The 25,828-nt window shown below is 46.3% G+C and overlaps 1 protein-coding gene across 10 annotated transcripts in view; it reads left to right on the top strand.

The window, feature by feature from the left end:
• Positions 1-17,019: 17,019 nt before the first annotated feature.
• ZMAT4 (zinc finger matrin-type 4) overlaps positions 17,020-25,828 on the top strand; it is a 377,855-nt gene continuing 369,046 nt past the window's right edge. For 4 of the 10 annotated variants that reach the window (XM_086379828.1, XM_086379827.1, XM_086379831.1 and 1 more), the window contains exon 1: positions 17,025-17,173. The gene's annotated coding sequence lies outside the window, so the exon portion shown is untranslated. Of the gene's footprint in view, positions 17,174-25,828 lie in introns of all 10 variants that reach the window. The other 6 variants (XM_086379836.1, XM_086379835.1, XM_086379834.1 and 3 more) reach the window with 3 other exon arrangements.

Below are 25,828 nucleotides of genomic sequence, written 5' to 3'. Positions count from 1 at the left end.
CAGGGATCAAGACCATCCCCAAGAAAAAGAAATGCAAAAAAGCGAAATGGCTGTCTGGGGAGGCCTTACAAATAGCTGTGAAGAGAAGAGAAGTGAAAAGCAAAGGAGAAAAGGAAAGATATAAGCATCTGAATGCAGAGTTTCAAAGAACAGCAAGGAGAGATAAGAGAGCCTTCCTCAGCAATTAACGCAAAGAAATAGAGGAAAACAACAAAATGGGAAAGACTAGAGATCTCTTCAAGAAAATCAGAGATCCCAAGGGAGCATTTCATGCAAAGATGGGCTCGATAAAGGACAGAAATGGTATGGACCTAACAGAAGCAGAAGATATTAAGAAGAGGTGGCAAAAATACACAGAAGAACTGTACAAAAAAGAGCTTCATGACCCAGATAATCACGATGGTGTGATCACTCACCTAGAGCCAGACATCCTGGAATGTGAAGTCAAGTGGGCCTTAGAAAGCATCATTATGAACAAAGCTAGTGGAGGTGATGGAATTCCAGTTGAGCTATTTCAAATCCTGAAAGATGATGCTGTGAAAGTGCTGCACTCAATATGCCACCAAATCTGGAAAACTCAGCAGTGGCCACAGGACTGGAAAAGGTCAGTTTTCATTCCAATCCCAAAGAAAGGCAATGCCAAAGAATTCTCAGACTACCGCACAATTCCACTCATCTCACATGGTAGTAAAGTAATGCTCAAAATTCTCCAAGCCAGGCTTCAGCAGTACGTGAACCATGAACTTCCCAATGTTCAAGCTGGTTTTAGAAAAGGCAGAGGAACCAGGGATCAAATTACCAACATCTGCTGGATCATGGAAAAAGGAAGAGAGTTCCAGAAAAACATCTATTTCTGCTTTATTGACTATGCAAAAGCCTTTGACTGTGTGGATCACAATAAACTGTGGAAAATTCTTCAAGAGATGGGAATACCAGACCACCTGACCTGCCTCTTGAGAAACCTATATGCAGGTCAGGAAGCAGCAGTTAGAACTGGACATGGAACAACAGACTGGTTCCAAATAGGAAAAGGAGTACGTCAAGGTTGTATATTGTCACCCTGTTTATTTAACTTATATGCAGAGTACATCATGAGAAACGCTGGGCTGGAAGGAGCCCAACCTGGAATCAAGATTGCCGGGAGAAATATCAATAACCTCAGATATGCAGATGACACCACCCTTATGGCAGAAAGTGAAGAGAAGCTAAAAAGCCTCTTGATGAAAGTGAAAGAGGAGAGTGAAAAAGTTGGCTTAAAGCTCAACAGTCAGAAAACTAAGATCATGGCATCCGGTCCCATCACTTCATGGCAAATAGATGGGGAAACAGTGGAAACAGTGTCAGATTTTATTTTTTGGGGCTCCAAAATCACTGCAGATGTTGACTGCAGCCATGAAATTAAAAGATGCTTACTCCTTGGAAGGAAAGTTATGACCAACCTAAATAGCATATTAAAAAGCAGAGACATTACTTTGCCAACAAAGGTCCATCTAGTCAAGGCTATGGTTTTTCCAGTGGTCAGGTATGGATGTGAAAGTTGGACTGTGAAGAAAGCTGAGTGCTGAAGAATTGATGCTTTTGAACTGTGATGTTGGAGAAGACTCTTGAGAGTCCCTTGGACTGCAAGGAGATCCAACCAGTCCATTCTGAAGGAAATCAGTCCTGGGTGTTCATTGGAAGGAATGATGTTAAAGCTGAAACTCCAGTACTTTGGCCACCTCATGCGAAGAGTTGACTCATTGGAAAAGACTCTGATGCTGGGAGGGATTGGGGGCAGGAGGAGAAGGGGATCACAGAGGATGAGATGGCTGGATGGCATTACCGACTCGATGGGCAGGAGTCTGAGTGAACTCCGGGAGTTGGTGATGGACAGGGAGGCCTGGCATGCTGCAATTCATGGGGTCGCAAAGAGTCTGACACGACTGAGCGACTGAACTGAACTGAAAGCTCGTGTTTTTACCCCCCTACACTAAGATATATGCACATATATTTAACACACATATCATGTCGACCAAAAGAAATGCACAGCTTAGAAGTTGAGATCTATGTTTTCTCTGGCGGACAGAACTGAGGACTTAAGTCTAGGGCACAGCCTTTCAGATAGCTCCGAGGGACTGCTTAGAAGAGGTAAGGGAGGAGGCTGGATATGTAGGACTGTTTCCAACAAAGACCAGGTAGTGAGGACATCAAAAGAGTACTGTTAATTAAAGAAAACCAGACATCTCAAGTGAATGAACTTATCACTTTTCTATGTATATGCATGCTAAGTCTCTTCAGTGGTGTCTGATTCTTTGTGACTCCACAGATTGTAGCCCTCCAGCCTCCTCTGTCCGTGGGATTTCCCAGGCAAGAATACTGGAGTGGGTTGCCATTTCCTCCTCCAGGGGATCTTCCCGACCCAGGGATCGAACCCACGTCTCTTATGTCTCCTACAGTGGCAGGTGGGATCTTTACTACCAGCGTCACGTGGGAAGCCCCCTTTCTATGAATGGCAAAGGCAAGATTATGGGTTCATTGAAATCATTCCTTTGATATACACCTCAGCTCTCTGGGGCCAGTATCCTGTGCTTTACCGTCCTGAGTTGCCTTAGGTTAACCTGTCAGGGAGGGGCTGCAGCATGTGACTGCTAGAGGGGGTGGGGGTGGTGTTGGGGGGGGTGGGGGCTGGGGAGGGGTGGGGGGGTGCGCATCCTGTTTACAGTCTGAGTTCTCTCAGGGCTCACCATCAGGGCAGCTGTAACGTGATGGCTTGATGGCTACAACATCCTTTGTTTACTGATATGGCAGGTAACATTTTTTCATTAACAATTATACATATGTGTGTGTATATATATACACATACAATATATATACTATGCTACATGTATTGTCTATTTTATATATTATGCATTTTTAATACTCTTTGTAAAGATATTCTATTATTTTCATTTTGTGAAAAGGAAAGTAGAGATACTAACAGCCTGAGAAATTTATGTCATGTCACCATGTTGCAACTAACAAGTCTGTGAACAAGATTTATCCATGTAACTGTTTGGTGCAAGAAAAGAAACAACCTATGTTATCGTGATGCTCAAAATGTATTTTGGTCAAGTGACTTAAGTAACTCTCCCTCAGTCTTGTCACTAAAGCAGAGAATAAGATACCAGGGTGTTACCAGAAATGATCAAAAGGCAGGATCAAGCAGGAATAATGAAGGAGAGACCAAGGCGTTGGGACATGAACCCACTGGCTAAATAGGCCCCTGGAAACAGACTCACCTTTCAGAAACCCCTCTGGTCCAGCAAATCCTGCGGCCCCAGTGCCTTTCAGAAAAGAGAACAGAAGATGATTTTGCAAATTGATTGTTAGCTGGAAGTGGAAAATTCTTTTCTGAGTATTGCATGTGTGCATACTCAGTTGTGTTTGACTCTTTGCAACCCCATGGACTGTAGCCCACGAGGCTCCGCTGTCCTGGAGATTTTCCAGGCAAGAATACCGGAGTGGGTTGCCATTTCTCCTCCAGGGAATCTTCCCAACCCAGGGAGTGAACCTGCATCTCCTGCGTCTTCTGCTCTGGCAGGCAGATTCATTACCACTGAGCCACCTGGGAAGCCATTCCTGAGCATTGCCTTGCCTCAAAAAAACAAAACAAAACAAAACAAAACAAAACACACACACACACACACACACACACACACACAAACCATGAGGGGAAACTGCTTCCTTCCTCCCTTTTGGATGTAAAGTTTGCCATTTTAAAAATTTTGTTTAGACACCCTTTGAGCCAGAAAGAAGACTGGCTTTTAGAAAACAGACAATGGTATAAATTGGGATGTATACAAAAACAAGCTTTGTTAGTAAACAGAGATAAACAGAATCTGTTCCTATAAGCTTGGTTTTAAGCTAAAGGTTGATAAGGGAACTATTTTATTCAAATGAAGAGGAAGTTTCAAGCAATAGTTAGCAGCTGGTAATCCCCTACTTTGTGGACTAATACTGAAGCAAGTTAATAAAATGACCTGAGGGAAAGATCAGGGTAACATTTTATAGAATTCCAGAGCTGGAGGGATTTTGGAGAGCATCCAGTCCAATGATTTCATTATAAAAAAGCAGGAACTGAGGTTGGGAGAGGAGGGGCAATCCCCCTAGTGTCACAAGGATATGGGTGTTACGCAGAAAACTCATTTAAATATTAGTTTTTGAGTATATAGTTGTGTGGATGAGAAGCACAACAGGTAAAGAACGTTAGCTCTTCTGATCTCTGTTCATAGCTCCCTAAATACTATTTGCCTTTTAAATTCGGTTTTTGCCCTTCTTGAACATTTATTTGTTGATTAGTTGTAAACAGCAAGGTCTCGTTAAAGAAAATAACAAAGTCGAGGGCTTTAAACCTTATTTATTTTTTAAAACAGTATCTGCATGTGATACAGAATCCAAAAGATAGAGATTCAGAAAGCGGTCTCCCTCTCATTCCTGGCTGAAGCATCTCCCCTGCCTCGGGCTCACTGTCCCCAGGCTCCCCATATGCCCCTCAGAGCATCCCAGACCACACGTGGACAAGCCCGCAGGTAAATACACACTTCTCTGTTTCTTTTTTTACACAAACATCAGCTCACTATTCATGGTGTCCTTCATCTCGCTTTTATTATTTTACAACATCCCAAGGGGGCTGCGAACACATCAGGTCCCATCCAGTTGCCTCTTTCTTTTTAAATGGCTGCCTCATGTCTTATTGTCTGGAGGTCCTAGAATTTCTTTAGCATATTTAGGTCACGTTGTCTCTTTGGCTAGTTCAAACAACGCTGTGATAAGGATCTCTGTAGATATATTATTTCACACATGTGGGGATCTATCCGGGATACAGATCCCTAGAAGCAGAACTGGGACAAAGGGAACGTGTCTTACATTTTGTTGATATTGCCAACTTTCTGTAGCACTACCAAGATTGGGGTACCTGTTTCCCCAACCAGAGCCAATACACAGCCCTATCAACCACTTCCCATTTTTAGGCTGGGTGAGATTATGACAGGTGAAAAATCTCTGGTTGCAATTTTCATTTGTATTCAGGCTCCGTTGTATTGAACATCCTTATGCTTATGAGGCCTTACAGAAATAAATATTCTGTTGTTTCTTTTGCTCATTTTCCTACTGGTTGCTTCCTTTTTATTGATTTACAAGATATCTTTATATATTAAGGAAATTCATCATTTCTCTGTACCGCTACTTGCTACATTTATTTCCATTTGTTACTTGCCTTCTGATCTGGTTTATATATCGTGTGCCTCGCACTTCTCTGTACCCTACCTACGCCTGCTGGCATTTAAGAAGCTTTTTTATTGTTGTGAACAAATGCATGAATCTTTCTCTATATCTGTATTTGGGTTTTGTTATCATACTTAGTAAGATTTTCCCCTTTCAAATTTCTCATGCAAAATCTCAGTGTGCTTCAACTACTTTCAGCATTTCCATTATTGTATTTAAATTTTTGATTCATCTGAAGTTTCTTTTATGACAGATTTGCACCAAAGATTATGCTTTATTACTTTTCAGATGGTAGCTGAGATATCTGAATACCATTTATAAAATAAGCCATGCTTGCTACATTGATTTGAAATGCTACTTTTACTACTTAAATCTGAATCTACTTTGGGACTTCTATTTAGAACCATTAATTAGTCTGTACAGTCAAGAAACAGAACACCATTCTCTTAATTCTTATAGCTTACTGCATATTTTAGTAGTAGTTTTTCTTATTTCCTGGGGTAGGATTCTATGGTCAGAAACTTCCCTCTCAGCACTGCTTTTGTTGTATCCTATGTATTTGGATCATTGTGTTTTTTTTTTTTTTTTTTATTTGTCTCTGGGTACTTTTTGATTTCCACTTTTATTTTGTTAGTGATCCATTGAAGGAACTCTACTTTTAAAAAACATTCCTCACTCTTTCTGCTTGTTGATTTTTAAATTATATTTTATTGTTTGCTTGCCCCCTCCTTCCGAAAGTCCTGTGGGTTTTATGTGCATTATTTTATAGATATTTAAGGATAATTGAAATCTTTATATTACGTATTTCTGCTCAAGAACATGGCATGCCTTTTGTTCATTAAATGGTTCATATCTATCTCTCAATGCATTGAAAAATTTAAATCACACAGAAGTTACACATTTTTTATGTATCGGGCTGGCCAAAAAGTTCATTCAGGTTTTTCTGTATGATGTTACCAAAAAACTGAAACAAATCTTTTGGCACACCCAGTAACTTCTTAAGTATTTTAATTTTACACTTAACTATACTTTCATAGTAAAAGTAAGGTCTTCCAACTGATTTTTAATTATACAAAAACTGTTTAGTTTGGTATATTAATTATAAACCCAGACATCTTTATCCATATTAAAATTTGTGTTATTTGTAACTTCTCTTACATTTTAAAGAATACAATTATATATCACACACATAATAATAGCTGTACTTCCTTTTCCTCCAAATACATATTTATTTCTTTCATATGGTTGTATAAGCTAGTGTCTGCAGAATGATGCTAAGTGAAAATGGTTACAATAGATATACTTATCTCATTTTTCACTTTAATGGGAATTCTTGTTGTTCTATGTTAAACCCTCACACTAGCCTTTGTGCTGATGTCTATATATGGAGAAGGCAATGGTACCCCACTCCAGTACTCTTGCCTGGAAAATCCCATGGACAGAGGAGCCTGGTAGGCTGCAGTCCGTGGGGTCGCTAAGAGTTGGACACGACTGAGTGACTTCATTTTCACCTTTCACTTTCATTCATTGGAGAAGGAAATGGCAACCCACTCCAGTGTTCTTGCCTGGAGAATCCCAGGGATGGTGGAGCCTGGCAGGCTGCCGTCTATGGGGTCGCACAGAGTCGGACACGACTGAAGCGACTTAGCAGCAGCAGCAGCTATATATGGATACACACAAGTATATGCATAGAGTTTCATATTTGGAAGAATAAAGTCAGGTCAGATTAAAATAAGTTTGATCAGTGTTTAAAGTGCCAAGCATATCTGTTTTATTTTTTTTTAATACATTGGCCCTAAATAGTGTCTTTTGAATTGTTCACATTTTAAAAGATTGCCATTTGTTTTTACTAAGTTGTTCTTAAGAAAAGGAAAACTACTATTATCTTTGGTCTGCAAAAGTCCTTTCAAGTTACCATTTTAAGAGGAGCTGACTATTTCATAATTCATAAGGAAGAAACCATAACGTCCTTCGTAGCAGGATACTTCAATCAAAGAGAATTCACCTTAAAAGTAGTAAACTGTCCAGTGAGCTTCTGTAAATAGATGAGCAAGAAGTCATGCACTGTTCTCCTGTCACACTGTTCAGGCTGAACATACATTTGTTGAGAACTGCTTTGTACCCAGCACTCTGCTGACGAATTCAGATACATTAGCGCATGTAATAATTCTCCTAACATTGTTTTAATATAGGCATCAATATACCTTTTAAAGTCATGGGCGCTAAACCGCAGACAAGGTTGTTTGTTCTGAAAGAGAAGCACATGCCTGAGAATGGACACCAAGTCCTCTGATGCCTAGTCCAGCTCTTGCTGGATTAAAGACAATATGGCAAGATACAGGTCACCTAGTCACATCTTCTTTTCAACCTGCTCTGAAATGGCAATTATGTCAGATCAAATGTGTCCCTCCTTCTACAAGCATCAACTGAGCACCTGCTTTGTTGCGCATAGATCTGGTGGACGAGGTGCTCTGCCATCCTGGAGGTCTGCTCATGTGGCAGAGGGGCCGGTTGGAGAGCCTGGGAGCGATAATCCCACTAGTCACCAGAGGAGGAGGTCGCTCAGGGGAAAGTATGCAGACCTGAGATTCTGGAGGATGCTTAGGATGCAGCTGGGGGCCATGAAAAGGAAGGCTGGAGCAGATTGCAAAAAATGATGCAGGACATCATGTATCATAACGTACAAACAGTGGGGGTTTTGTCTTATTACGTTTTTTGAAAATGTTCTAATATTAAAAATTAGTGAATTCAATGGTGATGATGGCAAGGGAAAAACAAGAGAGGAAAAAGCAAAAAATAAGGAAGATAATTTCCAGAAGCCACACACAAATACAATTGGGGAGGTATAAAATATTGGGATGTCACACATTCCACTTCTCCCTCTTCAGGAAGAATTACACCCAAACTATTCCAATTAGATAAAAGATCATGGCTATAGACTGAGGTGTGTCTCCCTAAAATTTGTATGTTGAAATCCCAATTTCCAATATGACTTTAGGCAATAGGGTCTTTCTGGAAGCAATGACAGTGAAACGAGGTCACAGGGGTGAGGCCCTGATCCGACTGGAGTCGTGGCCTTATGAGAAGAGACACCAGAGCTCTGTCTCTTTGTCACATGAGGACACAGTGAGTAGATGACCATCTGCAAGTCAGGAAGAGAATCCGTCCCAGAACTTGGTCCTTCCAGAAACTGATCTAGGACTTCTAGCCCCCAGAGCTGTGGCATAATGAATTGCCATTTTTAAGTCACCCAGTCTATGGCATTTTCTTTTGGCTGCCCTAGCCGACTAATGCAGGCACATTCTTTGACAGTGATCAGCTGAAAATAAAGTAAGAGGTGAGTAGTGAATGAGAGGGTCCTTTTAGAACAACTCAAGGAATTTTTTTACTCGTTACCTGTACTCTCCTCCACCCAGAGGAGATTGTAGGCAGTGTTAGGGACCCCTCCAAACCTGGTGAGGATGTTTGAGGAGATAAATTGGAAAAGTTGAAGGTAGCTTTGTGTGGCATTTGTTTCGTGCATAGGACCTTACAAAGATATGATATTTAGGAGGTGTTCCTAATCTTTGCATGTAACATTGAGAAAGGAGATCATTTCTCCTTATAAACATATAATGTGTTACTCCCGGAAATGAGAGGTCATGTTAAAGGAACCAAAGATTTGAGCCAGTGATGCAATTCATTCATCCGCTCATTCTTCAACCCATATTCATGGAACCCGAGGAGGGTACCAGGTCCTGGTCCCTATTGCCCATCATCATTACTCATTGAACCGCAAACATTCTTTTGGTTAATCTTGTTTTTTTAGAGTGTTCTGCTGTTCTGTTGATAAACTGTTTGTGATCATGCCCGCCCCCCTCCCCCAACCAAAGACCTTCAGTATCAGGGTGAGGAGTCCTGTAGAATTTTCCCCATTTTAGAGAAGTTCTACATGTACTTCAAAACCTTAGGAAACAATTTCCTAGTTAGTCAAGATGGAGAATCCCAGCTGGGTCTTTCTGTGCAACTGATTATTAGTTTTATTAAAATGTCCATACATACCTGCTACATGTGTCCTCTTATCCCCACAGAGCAGGTCATTGCACTCTGCCCATTATAAGGGCAGAAGGACCATATGTCCTTAGATGGATTCTACCCTCAATGGAGCCAAGAGGGAATGACCCAGAAAAGAACATCAGTTCATAGAAGCTGTACATCACAGAAGCCCAGCAGTCCCTTGAAAGTTGGGAAAAAAAGATTAAAAGACCACTTCTAATCATGGCAGTGATATTGCTGCAGATGCATTGGCATATTTATCCTCTTCCAGCCCCTCAACGTCCTGGGCTGTGGAGACTGTCTTAAGGAGCTTGTGTCGATTTCAGAGCTTTCCTCTGGAAGCTTAACCCTTCTTAACCGTTCTTTAATAGCTAAAAAGAGAGCTGGATTCTGAAACTCCATCACTCAGACATTTTGTAAAACTGATGTTAAGAAGATTTAACCTGAAATGTTAGCTCCATCACTCTTTTCTTACTCATCTGTCACCCTACTCGAGCCTCCAATCCCTCAGATATTCCTGCTGCAGGCTTGGAAAGGGGACTGGTGATAAGGAGTTTCAGCACCAAAGAGTTATTTGCTGAGGTTACAGGAGAATAACCCCCAACCCAAATCCTGAGAAAAATCAAGACCATGCTCCATGGACCCACCTTTACGTCACTCTGCCTTCACAAACAACTTGCAGCCTGAACCGTTTTAAAAACTGGACGTCTGCCCTTCTTTTCTTCTCTAGACCATCTAGGCTAAGAGGTGGGGCTTTATGGATTTTGATTTCATTTGGTTAGATTTTCATGTCTTCTTTGCTCGAAATGGCTTAATGGTCGGGACCGTTTGTCCTATAAGAGGAAGAAGATATCTTTAGGAATATTTAACAAGAAGGTCTATTGAACACTGAAAATGAAAGCAGGAGTCATAAGAAAAGGAAAGAGAAAGAGGAACGAGGGGAAAGGAGGAAAGGATCAGAAGAGGTAAACCACCGGAATTTAGAGATCAGAGGATGCTCAGAGGGAACACGGCTGTGTTCAGGGAGGCGTTCACATAAACCATTCCAACGAGAGGAGAGGGTCTCCCTGTTTTCTGAGGTTCCTGGAAGAGCTGGACTGTTCTCCAGTCCAGGTCTCGAGGTGTCTCTTCATCTGTCCTGTGCCTTTGGTCCTGGTCTCTGTAGGAATGGACAGTAACTGGTCATGCCCCACTGTCCACATACGTAGGTGGACTTTGCTTAAAACAGATTGATGGTCTCATAATCATGAAATGAAGTTACAAAAAAGTATATAGTTCCATTAATAAACCAGTCATAAAACAGAGCCATCTTTCATTGAGGAGGAAGGAGATGTTTTTGGTGGGGGCTATCGCCCAGCGGGACCCTGAGGGCACCTCACTGACTCTCCTTTGGGAAGGGTGGTCCAGAGCGCTTGAGGAGACAGAGGATAAAAATCTCGGAGCTCTACCAGCAAACCAGTGGGAGTTTTGGTGGGGAGAGGCCAAGGGAAGCTGGTATTCTGGGAATTCTTACAACAAAGGAGATGAACACCTGTCTTCTGGCGTGCAGCTCGGAATAGATGTCCAGGTGATGAGGAAAGAAAAAGCATCCGTGAATTCTGAACATGAGGGAATCACGAGTCTTTATTTCAGTCTAAAGCACACCAGACACTTAGCTAACCAAAGCCCACAATTATTGTGCATAATTAATTTCTACCTAACACATTTTTTATCTCAAACTTTGAAATAAATAGCTTATTAAGGTGACTTCTAAGGCAAAAGGGAAAGATGACTAGTATACAGTAACCCTCGGAGAGTAAGTTTTCCTTGGGAGCTGTCTTTTCTAGATACTTAATGCTGCCATAGGAGAGTATAACCAAACATGATTCCCTAATAGTTTTGGGGGAATGTTACACTAGCTCTGCACCTCCGTTGCATCATAATGGAAACTACTGGTTATGCAACAGGGACTGGAAAGATGTGCAGCCCAAGTGTATCCTCATGATATTCTTAGTATCAGCCAATCCCAAACATAGAATGCAGAGGATCATGCAAAGCACTAATTTGCTTTTTGCATCAATCACCTTTCAGTCCTAACAGTGACCACATGGGATGAGGGTCCAGGAGTTCCCTCCCTATCTTCCTCTTCAATTCCAACTCTCTGCAGTTTTTCCTCCCCTGCCATCTTCCCCAGGATCTTCCCTTCATTCCAAAGGAGGCAACGTACTTGATAGAAAGTACTCCCTTTAAATACGTCATCACGGCAGACCAGGGTTTCCTTGCTAATGTTTATCACTTTTCCTGGGTAACTTAAATGCATTTTTATGCTAAAAGGAATGTTGCTGGCCTTACCAAGGCTCCTTTCTTGCTGAAGGAAGAAGTAAGTTCAGTTCAGTTCAGTCGCTCAATCATGTCCAACTCTTTGGGACCCCGTGGACCACAGCACGCCAGGCTTCTCTGTCCATTGTTAATTCCTGGAGCTTACTCAAACTCATGTCCATTGGGTTGGTGATGCCATCCAACCAATCTCATCCTCTGTCATCCCCTTCTCCTCCCACCTTCAGTCTTTCCCAGCATCAGGGTCTTTTCCAATGAGTCAGATTTATGCATCAGGTGGCCTAAGTATTGGAGTTTGAACTTCAGCATCAGTCCTTCCAATGAATATTCAGGACTGATTTCCTCTAGGAATGACTGAAGAAGTAAGTAGATGGAAGAAAATCAGATCCTGCCTCAGTGAGATGCTTTCAGCTCTTTGCTTCCCAAAGATGAGATGCTAAGAGCTAAAATTAATGTAAGATGTTAAGTGTGATATGTGTGGGAATGGCCAAGAGGCTGAGATGGGATGCCTCAGTCTCCCCTGAACATTCTGAACAGGTCAGGATGAGCCTTGGGCTAGATATTCGGGCGTGTGTGCTCAGTGGCTAAGTTGTATCTGACTCTTTGCGACCCCATGGACTGTAGCCCACCAGGTTCTTCTCTCCATGGGATTTCTCAGGCAAGAATACTGGAGTGGGCTGCCATTTCCTCTTCCAGGGGATCTTCCCAACCAGGGATCGAACTCATGTCTTCAGTGTATTGGCAGGCAGATTCTTTACCACTTACCGGAAATGTATTTTCTCCAGCTGTGAATGAAGTTGGTCTGTCCACTTCTTCATCAACTGTTCCTTGTTGGGATTTCTAAGTGCCTGTCCAGCACTGTCCTAACAGCTATGGGTATCACTGAGGATTTGGGGGTGATGTGGCATTAAGGCTGCCACACAGCGTGCAATGCAGTAGCAAATATGAAAATGCCCATGTGGAAGCAATCATGAAAATACAAACAAGAATGTAACTAATTTAGATTTGTGTGGTGCAAGGTCCAATGGAAGCATCCTAGCAGACGGAAGTGGTGGGTGGAGAGATGCGACTGGGTGTAGGAAGATGGCTGTGATTTTCTCGGAGAAGGCAGGGTGTGAGGGAGACACTGGGGCAGGCAAGGGGAGGCCAGGAACCTGGAGTGAGCATGCTCGGTGAGGCTGTGACGGGCTCGTCGTGGTCCGTGAGGGTAAGGGTGGAGGACGCTACACAGAGGTGATGGGGCCAGGTTTCACCTGACTCTGGAAGCCAGGGCAGACCAGAAACTTGAGGCTTGTGTCTCTCAAACCCCAGGCTGCTCATGAATATGTAGCATCTTCCTGGAAACCCAGTGTTATACAAATATTTGGGGGCAAATCATTCCGTAACTTGTGCGCTAAAACAAACACGGACATATTTTGGAGTAGAATATAAAATTGGCATAACTTTCAAAATAAAATATGCATATTTGAAGACATCTTGGCTCATGGCAGATCCCTTGCATGAGTGTCAACCCCCAGGTGCTGTCTTCCATATGGCATGCATCATGGGCCGGTTTGAGAATTTCCTTAGGCAGTAGGAAACGAAATCTCACTGCCTGAGGCTTTGCCCTGTGCTTGGAGCATCTTTTCTGCCCCTCTGAGTATCTTCTGGTCCCACAGCAAGAGCTGATCTTACAACTGGACTAATAGAGCAGAGTGACAGTTGGCCGATGCCTTAACGTGGTCCCTTCATATTGACATCTGTATGGTCCTCTGTCGGCTGATTTGCCACCATTCTTTCTATGGCCCTAGAAATAATACTAACGTAGGGGAATGATGTGTGCCAGGTTTTGTAAACATGTTGGATGTGTCCTTTCGAGAAGTCACTATGTCAGGATGGGTCCTGGCAGGCAGGGGGTCCCACAGTCACACTGCAGACCTTTGATCTGGAAGGTGCCTCCTGCCACCCTCATCTCTCTGCCAGCCTCATGGAAGGCATGCTGCCTTTCCTCTGTCGACTGTACAATGTACAATGTCGATTGTACATTGCTGGACAATGTTTAATGGCAGCTTGTAGCTTCATACTTCTTGTAAAGAAATTAGCTGAAGCAAAACAGAATTCAGGTGGGCGATTCAGTCTTGCAGATCGCTGTCTGCCTGTCTGTCCTTTTCTGTTTTTCTCTTTCAGTTTATTGACAACATCATCATGATTTGAAATCCCCCCCTACCCCCGAATCACCTGCTTTTATTTAGCAGGATATTTTAAATAATAAAATACTATCTTCAAAGCTCAGGAAGCCCTGTCTATTTTAATACCAACTTGCTGAAGATTCATTAGTAATTAATGAAATCATTAAGAATGGTTCACAGTGACTGACACCTTCCTGGCAACCACAATCCCCTCTTGTACTTAGTGGAAATGTCATTGGCTCCACAGGTTTGATCTGGGAGGTGGAGTGGTGGGTGGAGGGGGCGGGAATCCGATTACATAAAGTTTCACAACAGCCATCAGCCAGAGCGGAAAGCTGTGAGTCTCTTCCTCCAAGTTTCTCTACTCAGGAAGCTGTGCCTTCATCCACCCAATGCTGGTTTTCAGAAATCTTGCTAATATGTGTTCCAAGACAGTATCGTGTGGCTCGACTCAATTAGCAAACACGTAGGGTTGAAAGTCACCCTTTCTTTTCTTGTCATTCCTTTTCTCCCGCTTTCACACATTTCCTTTTTCTCTTGGCATTGCCTAGATTTATTCTCCTCTTCTCCCTCTTAGGAACAGAATTTGGGATAAATAAATGATAACTGAGAAAATGGTATAAGCAGGAGGGTAAACATAGGATTCCTCCAACCTCCTACCGCAGGTCAGGGCGATTTGTCAAAGAGAGTGGTTACCCACAAGAAGGACGGGAGCAACAACAGCTGCTATTTAATTTGTGTTTTAATAAACCAACCCACGGTCTTCCTTTTAATTGCCGAAAATGAATCGTGAACCCCCTCCAAAGCCTTTCAGGCCACTAATGCACTGAAATTGTTAAATCGAAATGGACTCCTTTTGCCAGGGCACTGCCCACAGAATGGAGTGCGGTACATTTCATACCTCGATGCCTTTAAATGGTATGAAGCTGATATTTAATACAAATACGAGCACCAGGGGAATCTGCATACTTAATCTGTGTTCTCCAACTCTCAGAATTAAGCAGTTGTGATCTAGGGGACACAAATGGATCATCCTTCTCTCAAAGAGAATATTTTATGACCAGGCAGTTTTAAAGGCACTGACATAAACAACTGTTTGCAGCTTCTTCTCTCTCCCCTTCTCATCTTCAAAAGGCAAAAAGTACGTGTAAGGACTTGCTGTTTTAGACAGCGTTTTAGAAAATCACTCAAAGTGCTTTCTTTTCCTTTGAGGATGACTGAACCTTTGATAAGTGCTCGAGAGAGTTCTTATAACTTACTTTATTTCTCTTATTTTCTAAAGGAGGGAAAGGGGGATAGTGCGAAGGCAAAGAGCTGAAGCCTGCTTTCTCTTGGAAGTGGAAACCTTATGGCTTAAATCATAAAAGTATTATTTATGGTTTTCCCTCCATGACAGAACATGCCAGATTTTCTGGGACAGGGTCAATTTCAAATGAACAGCTAAGTTTAATTTTGCCCTGGTGCTTTGTAAGAATTTCATCCAGACAAAGGAAGGAAATAGGCAACAGACACTTTGCTACACTCCTTGTCCTAGTTTTTGATTCGTAGTAGACGGTCACTCCCCTCTTAGGCATGTGGATATTTGGAAAGCCAGTATGGAAATGACTTAATTTTTTGAGGTCTGTGCCTCACAAATAAAATGTGCATCCCTCATCTTCTTATTTCCTTCCAGTGCTCGAGGGAGAAAGAAGACATGGAGTGAAGAGCTGCTTTATTTTCCAGAGAGGACAGGGGCCCCGAGAGCTTGGAGGGATGGCTGTAGCTGTCAGTGCATTTAGTCCTGAATTTTTACCTCCTGGAATCCAGGGTCCCTCCCCTACCCCGCCAGCTGGATGAGTGATCACGGCGAAATAAAGATTCCAAGAGGCTCAGAGGCACACTCAACGTTTTGAGCTGAGTTTTATTAGTCAGCGCACTTATTGAATGCTAGGTGCTGTCAGTGGAGTTATAAAGATATGCATGATCCTGGCTCTGCCCCTACAAAGCTTGTGATGGGCATAGTCCCCTGGAGCAGAACCTCACTGAACGAGGCAGGAGGAACAATCTATTTGCCTCCAAGGATGCAGATGGTGATAACAATTACAGTTGTTTGAGGCCACGGGAGGATGAACTGGAACCGTAGCCTGGACTCAAAGATGGGTGGATTCCAACAGGAGAAGAGGGAAGGATTAGTTCTAACTGATCTGAAATTGGACATCCCGAGAGATTCCTTTAAAAGACCCTTTTCAAATTCTTTTTCTTACTCTTAAAAAATTCAGCTATCAAATGATGCCCACTATCCAATAATGTCCTTTCCATATAGTGAAAAATAAAGGGAAAATTAAGGGAACATAAAAGGGCAAGACTCATGCTTCATAATTCTTTGTTGAGCAAGGGAAAGCATTTGGGTTTTTCTCACCCTTGGATGAGCTGATGATGTGAGTCTAAGCAATTCACTGAAGCCACTTGGGAACAACCAAAAGCCAGGGTCCGAGCAGAACTACTAGCTTGGCAAATGCCTGTCTCTCTGGACCTCCCTGCGAGGCCAGTGAGGAATTTCAGACTTTCACTGACTTTAAAATCTGCTCTTCTGAGACTGAAGAAGGTGTAAAGAGAAGCTGTCTTCTCAGGTGGGGGCTGAGGTGGACCACGAGGGAAAGAATGGATGGACGAATCCGCTGAAGGTGCACAATCTGTCCCTCTAAATAATTTAAAATGACCTTCACATGCCCTCCAGAGTGGCCCCGGGAAATACATCACTAGATTCCTTCAGCCTTTTACCTAGCTCTGCTTCCCAGAGCCTGTGTTACACAGGCAGAAACCCCACCGTCATATTTCTCTCTGCCCTCAGGAACATTCACCAGTTGGGGGGGAAAATAAGGCCAGAAAATTGTTGCTATGGGCTCTGTGTTGTGGAAGTTAAAATGAGGGTGCAAGAATCTGATTGCTTGATAGCTGCCCCCCGCCCCCCCATCTCTCTCTCTCACCCCCACCCCTTCTCGGCTCTCCAGAACCCCTACTTTTTCTACCCTTCCTCCCTCCCCCGGACTCGCAGGATTGCACACCAGTACCCCCCCGCCCCCCCCCAAGCACACCGGGCCGGAGGAGAGCCTTACAGGTTGTCAATGAAACCTGGAATTATTTCCTTTGATGGCTTAGATAATAGTAGGAGCCAGAGCAATGAGTGAGGTCGTCTGAAACCAATGCAGTCCTGCCCGGGCCCCGGGAGCCAATCGCAGGAGCAGAGGGCGGGGCGTCGGCGCCCGCAGATAATTGCTAAGTGCCTCGCTAGCACAGTTGGTTCGCGCTGCCGAAAGGTCTGGTCGCCGAGGCAGGAACGCACAATCCTCAGCGTGCACCATCCCCATAGCATCCCTCCAGGCTCCGCAGGCAGCGAGCCTCTGGGCACCGGGCCCCTCTGCTCCGCGGAAAAGGTACTCCCGCTGCGTCTCCCCGGGTGTGTGTGTGGGGGGGGCTCTGCGCCTGGTCCCCCATCCTCAGGGGCTGGCAGTTGAGCCTCTGTCGAGGGGGCGCAGGAAGAAAAGTTTAGGGGAGGAAACGTGACCAAGGAGGGAAATCCCCGTCTTCTGTTGGGAGGAAAACAAGCTGATGATTTGGGAAACTTCTGCGCTGTCTACAACTGGGGTTTGTTTACAACTCTTTCAATCAGTGGCGCTCAGGTCTGTGGAAATAGGTCTAGTCCTGGGCTGGGGTGCTGTGCCTGGGGTCGGGGTGTAGATTCGGGTTTGCTGGGTGAGGAGGGTTGGACCCTGGATGTGTTGGTTCCCCGCCACGCTGACCCCGCAGCTGGGAGGCCGGTTCTGGGACTGGCGATGGGGTGGTTGTGTTTTCCATCATAGGGTCTGCCCCTTGACATTACGTGGACCTGCTGTGCCCCAGCTCTTGTGACCTTCCACTTGAGTCCTTCGTCAAACTTCTGTCTCCTTCCGTCCCCGCCCCCTCCCTTGCCCACTTTGTCTCAGCTCATTTAATCCACTCATGGGAGATGTGTGGCATCCTGGGGTGTGGGCGACCGTCCTGTGTGACCTGATGGGCGTCTGTCTGCAACACAAAACTTGGGGAGAAATCAACAAAGCAGTTCTCTGGGGTGTGTGTGTGGGGGGGTGGGGGAAGACATCACTAAATTGATTAGCTCCCGAAAACTCTGGAAGACTGTCCAGGTTTGGTGTCTATGGAAATAAAGGGGCTGGAAGGAAATTTCGTCCCTTGTGAAGGTTACACCTCACCAGGGATGGGCTGTCCATTAAGCAGGCCGGGGGCTCTGGATGGGGGGGGGGTGGGGGCTGGTGGGAGAAGCTGGCTCTGGTTGGGTGCGCAGGTGCTGCTGTGATTGAGGGGTGACTGGAGCCATCATCCCTGCTGTCTGTGATGACTGCTCTTCAAGGGAAAAGCTGGCCACCGCCGGAGGGCGGTCCAGCCTCGAGGCACCCTTGTTCGCTTGTGAACGGTGGACCCACAATGGTGCAGCTTGATCCGAGTCCCACTCGTAGTCCTGGGGAGAAACCCTGCTCCCCAGATTCTGCCCACCAGGAGGTGTTAGGTCTGAGGGCCTGCTAGGAAGCAGCGTCCCTGTGGGAGAAGCGATGTGCTTGGTCTCAAACTTCCTTCCTGCTTTGGTGCAGGCAGCTCCTATTTGCATATTCCACAACATTGGCCAGGTGTGTCCTCCGACCTGCCGGGCCCTCAGAAGCTGCCGGCTTGGGACTGATCTTCCATCTCCCTGAGTCTCTCTGACCTCCAACCTAGACCCCCTAGTTGGGAGGTTCGAGTCTGGTCCTGGCCGCATGGGGATGTTCAGGCAGGGCTCCTCGAGGATACCCGGTCCCCAGGACAGCCTTCCCGCCGAGATGTGAATGTGTCCATTCTCTGGCTCCACTAATCACGTTCACTCTTTAATTCTTGTCTCCTTTAACCTCCGCAAGGGCTTCTCGCCCACCTTCTTTCCACAGCTATTTCGGGTGGGAGATGTTATTGCTGAAGCTTTACTCACAACGCTTAAAAAAAAAAAAAAAAGCTGGTTGACTTTTTTTTTCTTGGTCAGGATACAGTCAGCCTTCTCCTCTGCACATGTTGCCTGGCAGTAAACAAAACAAGCTTGCAACCCCGCAAAGGAGAACGCCTTTGTGTTTGGGAGCCTGGAGAGGATGCTGAACTTTTATTGGCTGTTGAGGCATCCTTGGCCTGAGACCTTCTCCTCTGTGGTCTGTCTGGGGCAGAGAGAACCCACAGAGGCGACATCTAGCAGGTGGGGGATTTTGAAAGGGGAGGGGGTGGCTTTGGTTTTCAGGAAGGCAGTAATAACAACGGAACATGGCCTTGGAGTCGCAGGAGTGTTTAGAACCGGGGACAGGGAGTGAGATTGCGGGTCCCCTCTGCCGATGCTGATCTGCTAGATCTCTGTCGTGATAGAGGACAGTCAAAGTAAGGCTTTGAAACCCGGCTTGGAGTGGTGACTCATGCAGAGCTAGAAGGCAGGATGGGGGAGGGAGCACGGTGAGCCGCACTGTACAAGTGGGACACGCTGGGAACACTGGCTTTCCCGCTCCCCCTCCTCTCCTCCTCCTTCGTCTTCCTTGTAGTTCCCTATTTGGAACAAAGATCATTAAAATAACAACTTAAGGCTAAAAAGAGCATAATGGGAGCTAAAGAATAATTGACGGCACGCAAAACACCACCACTGCAACTTCACCTTGGATGGTGCCCCGTGAAACCCAGGATCCAGCCGCTGTGCCGTGCCATGCCATCCAGTTCGGAGAATCGCCGGCTGCTGTTGGGCTGGCTGGTTCCTTGTGAAGCCAGGCGCCTGTCTGTGTCTGAAGGGACTGATTAGTGTTCAGGAAATTAAATTTGTCACTTGTCATTTCATCAGACGTGGTAGCTTGGTCCCGGACCCTGGAGAAGCACCATCCACAGGGCCCTGCCCAACTGGCCAGCCAGGATGACTCCTCCTTTAACCACCGTGCCGTGAAAGGGTCGCCTCTGTCTGCTTTCACAAGCCAGACAAAGTCCCTTCCTTACTTTTCGGCTCCTTTTCCCTGTTCTTCATTTCCTCATCAACACATCAGTAAATAATCTCTTTGCCAACCTGCTTTGATCTTGTCATTTTGTGCCAATTGTGCTCTTAAAGAACACTGTCCCCTGAAATAGGATAGAAAACATGAAAATTTTGATCAGAGACGAACCTTCGAGTCTTCTCTCTTAAAATTTAATATTGCGATGTCAGGGTGTGGGGGCTTATTGTGTTAGGTGTATTTGTAAACACAGTGGAAATGTCTTCTTTTCTTCCTCCGGTAGATGTGTGAACTCCCGGTAATCCTGGGGAGCGTGGGGGTGTGATTCTGGAGGTGGGAAAGAGTCTGGAGCAGCCTCTGAGGGTGGACAGGCTGGAGTCTGATGCTTCTGCTTATTCAAGATACGGTGAAGGCTGTTTTGAAATCTAGGCTCTGAGATGCATTCACTCTACTCTGTGCTTTGCCCTCTACATTCTCCACTTGGAAACATTTTGTAGCCAGATTATTAGTAAATGGTTCACCTGCTTCCCCTTTCCTTACTCTCAGTGGCCCCCGCCCACCTCCCACCTTGGGAGGGACTTCACAGGGCAGCAAGTGGATACCTGAATCATCTTACTTCATCCTGATGTGTGCCTGTCTTTTCTTCCTTCCCTTCTGGTTCTTCCTTGCTGTCACTTAAGGGCACCTTAGAGATTGAGATTTAATATTAGACACCATCCTTATCGCACGTCTGAGACCTGAGACCGTGTGCCGGAGGGAGTCAGGAATTCTGGAATGCACCTGGGGTCTGGCCCCAGGGGGAGCTCTGTGTTCAGGTCTGGACCTCACCCGGGCACCGAGGGTGGTGCATGAGGGCAGGGGCACACATCTTCTGGATGCACACTGACGCCCGCTTGATGCAGCCCCCGCCTTTGCAATGCTGAGCCCCAGCCCCTCTTAACCTCTCATACGCGCTCAAGTCTGACCTTGGAAAACCTGCCTGCGGTGGCGTTTGTTTGTTAATCTTCTATTCTTTGTTTTGTTCTCTTCTCACCCCTAAATGTCTCCATCAAGAGCCTGGATGGAATTGACTTATTCCTACTAAAGTGTGAACCGTTAACAGTGTTGCACACACACTTTCAGGGATGTTTGAGTTCTCCATGGGATTCAAAGTGGAGTTTCTTTGTTAAGGGAGGTGAGTTTGGATCGGGAATGTCTGCGTAGCTGTGGCGCTTTGCTTGCCCGTTAAGGCTCTGTTCGTTCTGCTCTTACTCACGTTGAGGTCGCGCTGCGGTCCCCTAGAGCATTGTGCGGGCAGGGTTTGAGGGTCTAGCAGGTGAGGCTTGATCCCTCAGATCTGACCTTGAGCACTGAATCTATTTGCCTTTTCTGACTTTCACATAAAGCCTGGGACTTGGGCTGTGTTCTCAGCCACCCCTTTTCTGCTCCGACCTTCTCTCAGGGTTTTGCCGCCCTTGTCCAATGTCCGTCCAGGGATGTAGCGGTTCTCAGAGGACTTGGGTTTACCGAGCTGCTCCGCCGCGAGCCGCCGCGCTCGGCGATGTGTCCTGAGCTGGAGTCCCGCCGTGAAGGCAGGTTGGAACAGTGGATGTTGTACCAGAAGGAAAACAGGCTGAGGGGTGATGTAATAACCGAGTTGGGTTTAGGAGGGGATGTTATATGGAGGATGGCGACCAGCTGTTCTCCATCTCCAGTAAGGACTGAACGAGAGAAAATAGACAGAAATTGCAGCAGATGGACTTAGATTAGGTATGAGAAGAATTTTCCATCAGCCAGAGTTGTTAAAAAGGGAAGGTTTGGAGCCTCTGTGATGATCTTTAGGAAACAGATGAGCGGGGAATTCAGCTGGGGGAGCAGGTGGGGGGCTCTCAGGGCGTGGGGACAGGCTGGGGCCGTCTAATATAGGGGTCCTGGCCCGTTCCTGATAAGGGTCCTGTTTTTTTTTTAAATTTCACCGAGACCTCACCTGTGCTCTGGGGCATCAAAGGGATGGAGAATCAGAGTCCCAGGAATGTAGGCAGGACACCCCACTGCTGTCCTGCTGCTGCAAAGGGGGAAGACTCGATTAGGCTTGAGGACCTCATCTCAAGTCCAGCTTTTCGTTTCCAGATGTGTTGCCCGAGGTCTGGAGAGGTGGCCCAAGGCCTGGAGAGGTGACCTGACTGGGAGACCCGGGACCAGAATCAAGGTCCTCCATCCCAAGCCTGTAGCTCAATTTTTTTTTTCTTGCTTCCCAATTGAAGGGGCTGCTTCCTTTTCCTGGGCTGCTGTCTTCTATCCAAATGGCAGAGGCAGGGAGCCCTGCAGTTAGCATTGGTCATGGATTGCCCATCACGGATGCCTTGGAACTGACTCTAGCTTCCCTGGTTTACATGACTGATGCTGTGGTCTCCATCATTGGAAGAGAAGGGGCGTCTGCGAGGCCAGGGTTGGCAGGATGTGAGCCAGACCCGGGGGATAAAAAGGGGGATTGGGTAGAGCTGTGGAGACCAGGAAGAGAGAGAGGAAGGAAAATAAAGGATGATTTAGTCTGCTGGTTACCAAGGCAAGAGTCTTGAGATGTCTAGCTCTAACTCCTCATTGGATAAATGAAATAAAACAGATCCACAGCATACGTGGGCTCTGGACAAGACATTTCACCAGTTACCTTCACCTGGCAAAACGGAATTTTGAATTTCATGCATCTCATTTCTAAGAGAAGCTTCTACAACAAGGGGCTGAAATTCTACCTTCCTTCTGGCCAGATCTGATTCATTTCTGGGCAGATCCACCTCCTGGGTGCTTGGAGGCCCAGGGCAGGGTGTGCACTTTGGCAGAGGCTGCTGTGTCAGGGTCTAGAAGCTGGCACCCCGGGGGCCCGGGGATGGGAGCGGATGTGGAGGGATGCTCTCGCGGCCTGGGGACCAACACAGAGGCTGGGCCTCTGGAGAAACAGGCAGAGGCCGTGGACAGCTTCGCCCTGTGGTGCTTTGAGCCACGTGGGCAGTAAGATAAATTGGCAAAATGAACATCACCAAATAAATACATAATTAGGGGAAAAACTGGGAAAAAGGGAGAAAACACAGAGGCTGGTGCTGGGCTAGCTAGGGGTGAGTGCCTGGTGGGGAAGGTGGACAGCCATAGGTCAAGACCCAGAAGTAGAAAGTAGCGGGGCACTGGTGCCCCGGGGGTCACACTGGGTGTGACTTCGTCTGAGCACACGAAGGATTCTTTGGGGGTGTTGGAGGAGGGGATACGGGTGCTCCCAGGTAGTGGGGGGCCAGGGGGCCACCCTCGGGTACGAAAGGGTTTTAGGCAGGACAAGGCAGTCACAATTGCCTTTAGGGAAAATGAGATGGGAGTGGAGAGTGGAGGGAGGTGAGGTTGGGGAGGGGTGAGCATAAGATGTGGAAGCCAGTTCCGAAGCCATTTGTTGCTGTCTAGTGGAGAAAGGATGAGGGTCTGGAGGAAGAAGTCTAAGAAGACAAGGGATGGCCTCACAGGGTGACTTTCTGGCTTCATGAGTTCCACGAGGTCAGGCATAAATGAAGAGGAGTTATTCATCCCCGGAGAAGAGGCAAAGGTAGGTGAGAGGCAGGGTGCCCCTCACTGAAGGCAGGATGAGAGCAAATGGGCTTAAACAACAGGAAAAGAATGTAAGCTAGACGTTATCATTAATGCCTTAATGGAGGGGATTGCTCAACACAGGGGCAGAGTCATCAAAGGAGGCTGTGGGCTAATTCTGTTCTTTGTATAGTATTAGCAAATCATCCTGTCCTCTGTTGCAAGAGTGGGCAGAGGATGTGAAGAGATCATTCATACACAAAGAAGCAGAAATGTCCAGAAAACGATACAAAAACATTCGACCTCCCTCATCATTAAAATATGAAATTAAAAACGAGATATTATTACCCAACTAGCAGATGAGCAAAAATGAAAACGGATATCAGTGCCATTAAGAGTGTTGGCAAATGGACCTTTTCAGACATAGCTGGTGGGAAGATAATTTGCAAACACAAGAGACATGTCTGAAAAATATGCCCTTTGAACCAGTTAGCAATTCCTCTTCCGGAATTTCTCCTAAGAAAATCATCCGAGCTGTGCAGAATAGATCTAATCAAGGAGATTCCTTTCAGTGTTGCTCATTACAACAAAACATCGTGGGGGAGGGGGGGTTGGTTAAACCTAATATGGTGCATCCATTGAGGAAGCAATTAAAATGACATTGAATAATATACAAGGATACGGGAAAGTGCTAACCATATATATTAAGTAAATAAAGGTTTAAAAGCAAACAGAGTATAAATGCATTTTGGTAAAAAAAAAAAGTGTACAGTCATGAAAAAATAGAATGGATGCAAATATATGGAGGGGTTAACAGTGGTTCTCTTTGGGTTTTAGGAAACACCTAATTTTTAAACTTTGTTCAACTTGTCTTTATTTCCCAAATTTCCTACAGGAAATGTGCTATTTTGCAAATCAAAAAAACTCGAAGTCAGTTCCTCAAACCACAAAGGTTTAAGCAGTGACCGTACATGTAGCAGTGGATCAGCTCCCATGTTCTCACTGAAAAGCATCTCACGAGTAGGAATAGTGATGTCAGATCCGTGTGCCCAGCTCAGATCAGTGTGCCCAGACCAAACAGCCTGTGGTCCTGCACGCCCGTCGGGGCTGAGCATCAAGGGGGCAGGGTCTCCGGGCAGGGCGCGGGGACCCAGGGCTGTGGCGTGTTGCTGCTTCCTCCCTGCCTCACCCCCAGCTCCCGTCTGCAGGGGTCAGACCAGTCCTAGCCTTTCAGGAGGCCTGGTAACAGGCATCATGCACCTCTGTGGATGTTGCAGGTTGAGATGCTGAGGCTCAGAGAGACCAAGACTTGCCAGACTCACCAAGCTAGAGCGTGGGAGAGCCGGGTCATGGGAAATGCGGATGTCAGAGCCTGTCCAGCCGGGCCATTGAGCCGGGCTCTGGGTGCCGTGGAGTCAGTTGGCACCTCTCCACCAGGAAGGGTGGAGCCGTCCTTCCCTCCTTCTGGGAACCTGTGCCTTTTGCCTGATTCCCTTATTGATTAAGACCAAGTGCACGCCCTGACAGCTCTCATCCTCAGAGCAGGGACTCTGGGTGCCCAAGGCTCTCCAGAGGCCACCTCCGGCTTCTGCCTCCTGGAGTCCGGTTTGTCGCTGCTTTTCTGAGGTGTCTTCACCTGCCGCTGTGCTTTCCTTTGTTGCTTCCGCTCCGGGCAGGCTGGGCGCCCAGCTCCCAGTGCAGCTCACAGCTGGACGGCTGTGTGATGTGTGCCCAGCCATGCGGGGGGCTCTGGGGTGACTTGGCTCAGTGGGGGTGCCAGCTGTGATGCTCACCTCATTGGGGCTTCCTTGGGCTTAATTGGAAAAGTGGCTAGGCTGCTGGAGAGTCGGCAGGGTGAGGAGGGGTGTGGGCCTGCGGCTGATTTGCCGCTCTATTTATTTTAATAGAAACGTGTGTGTGTGTGTGTGTGTGTGTGTGGTGTTCTGTGTTCACAAGCCTTGGAGGTGGATGGGGAAGCAATTGATAGCTGGAGAGTCAAAGCCACGCTCCCCAGGTTGTATGGCAGCAGACGGAAGGGCCAGCATGGAAAGAGCCTGCAAATATATATACCACCTTGACCTGGAAGCCAGCAGGGCTTCTTGCTGGCCTGAGTGTCCTGGGCCACAGACGGGTGGGCAGAGCATCCTGTGTCCTGGAGGACCCTGGAGGGGTTAACAGTGGCATAGGTGAGATGACTTCAGGTCCATGGTGGGTTCACATGAGACCTAACTCAAGGCCGGGGTGTAGGTGCCAAGAGAGTGGGTGTCAGTGGGGGTGTGAGAGGTCACAGGGGGCTCAGGAGACGGAGCCCTGAGTCCTAAGCACGGAAGTGTGAGGACGACTTGGACGGAAGGAGGGACATCCTCATGTGAGCAGTGGTCTCGAGCCCAGAGCCAGCGTGGGTGTTGAGGCTGCTGAGAAACCTGGGGTTCCAGGCTGTGCTGGGTTCTCAGAAAACCCTTCTATTTTCACCAGCTGGGGCCAAGGTGCTGTTCCAGGAGGGTGGGGAGGCAA

This window comes from Bos grunniens, chromosome 27 (genome assembly GCF_055505025.1).
Source record: "Bos grunniens cultivar Pamir isolate PY7600 chromosome 27, Bosgru_T2T1.0, whole genome shotgun sequence".
Classification (NCBI taxonomy): Eukaryota; Metazoa; Chordata; class Mammalia; order Artiodactyla; family Bovidae; genus Bos; species Bos grunniens.
Note: the sequence above shows the minus strand (reverse complement) of the source record. Positions and strands in the feature narration are given on the sequence as shown.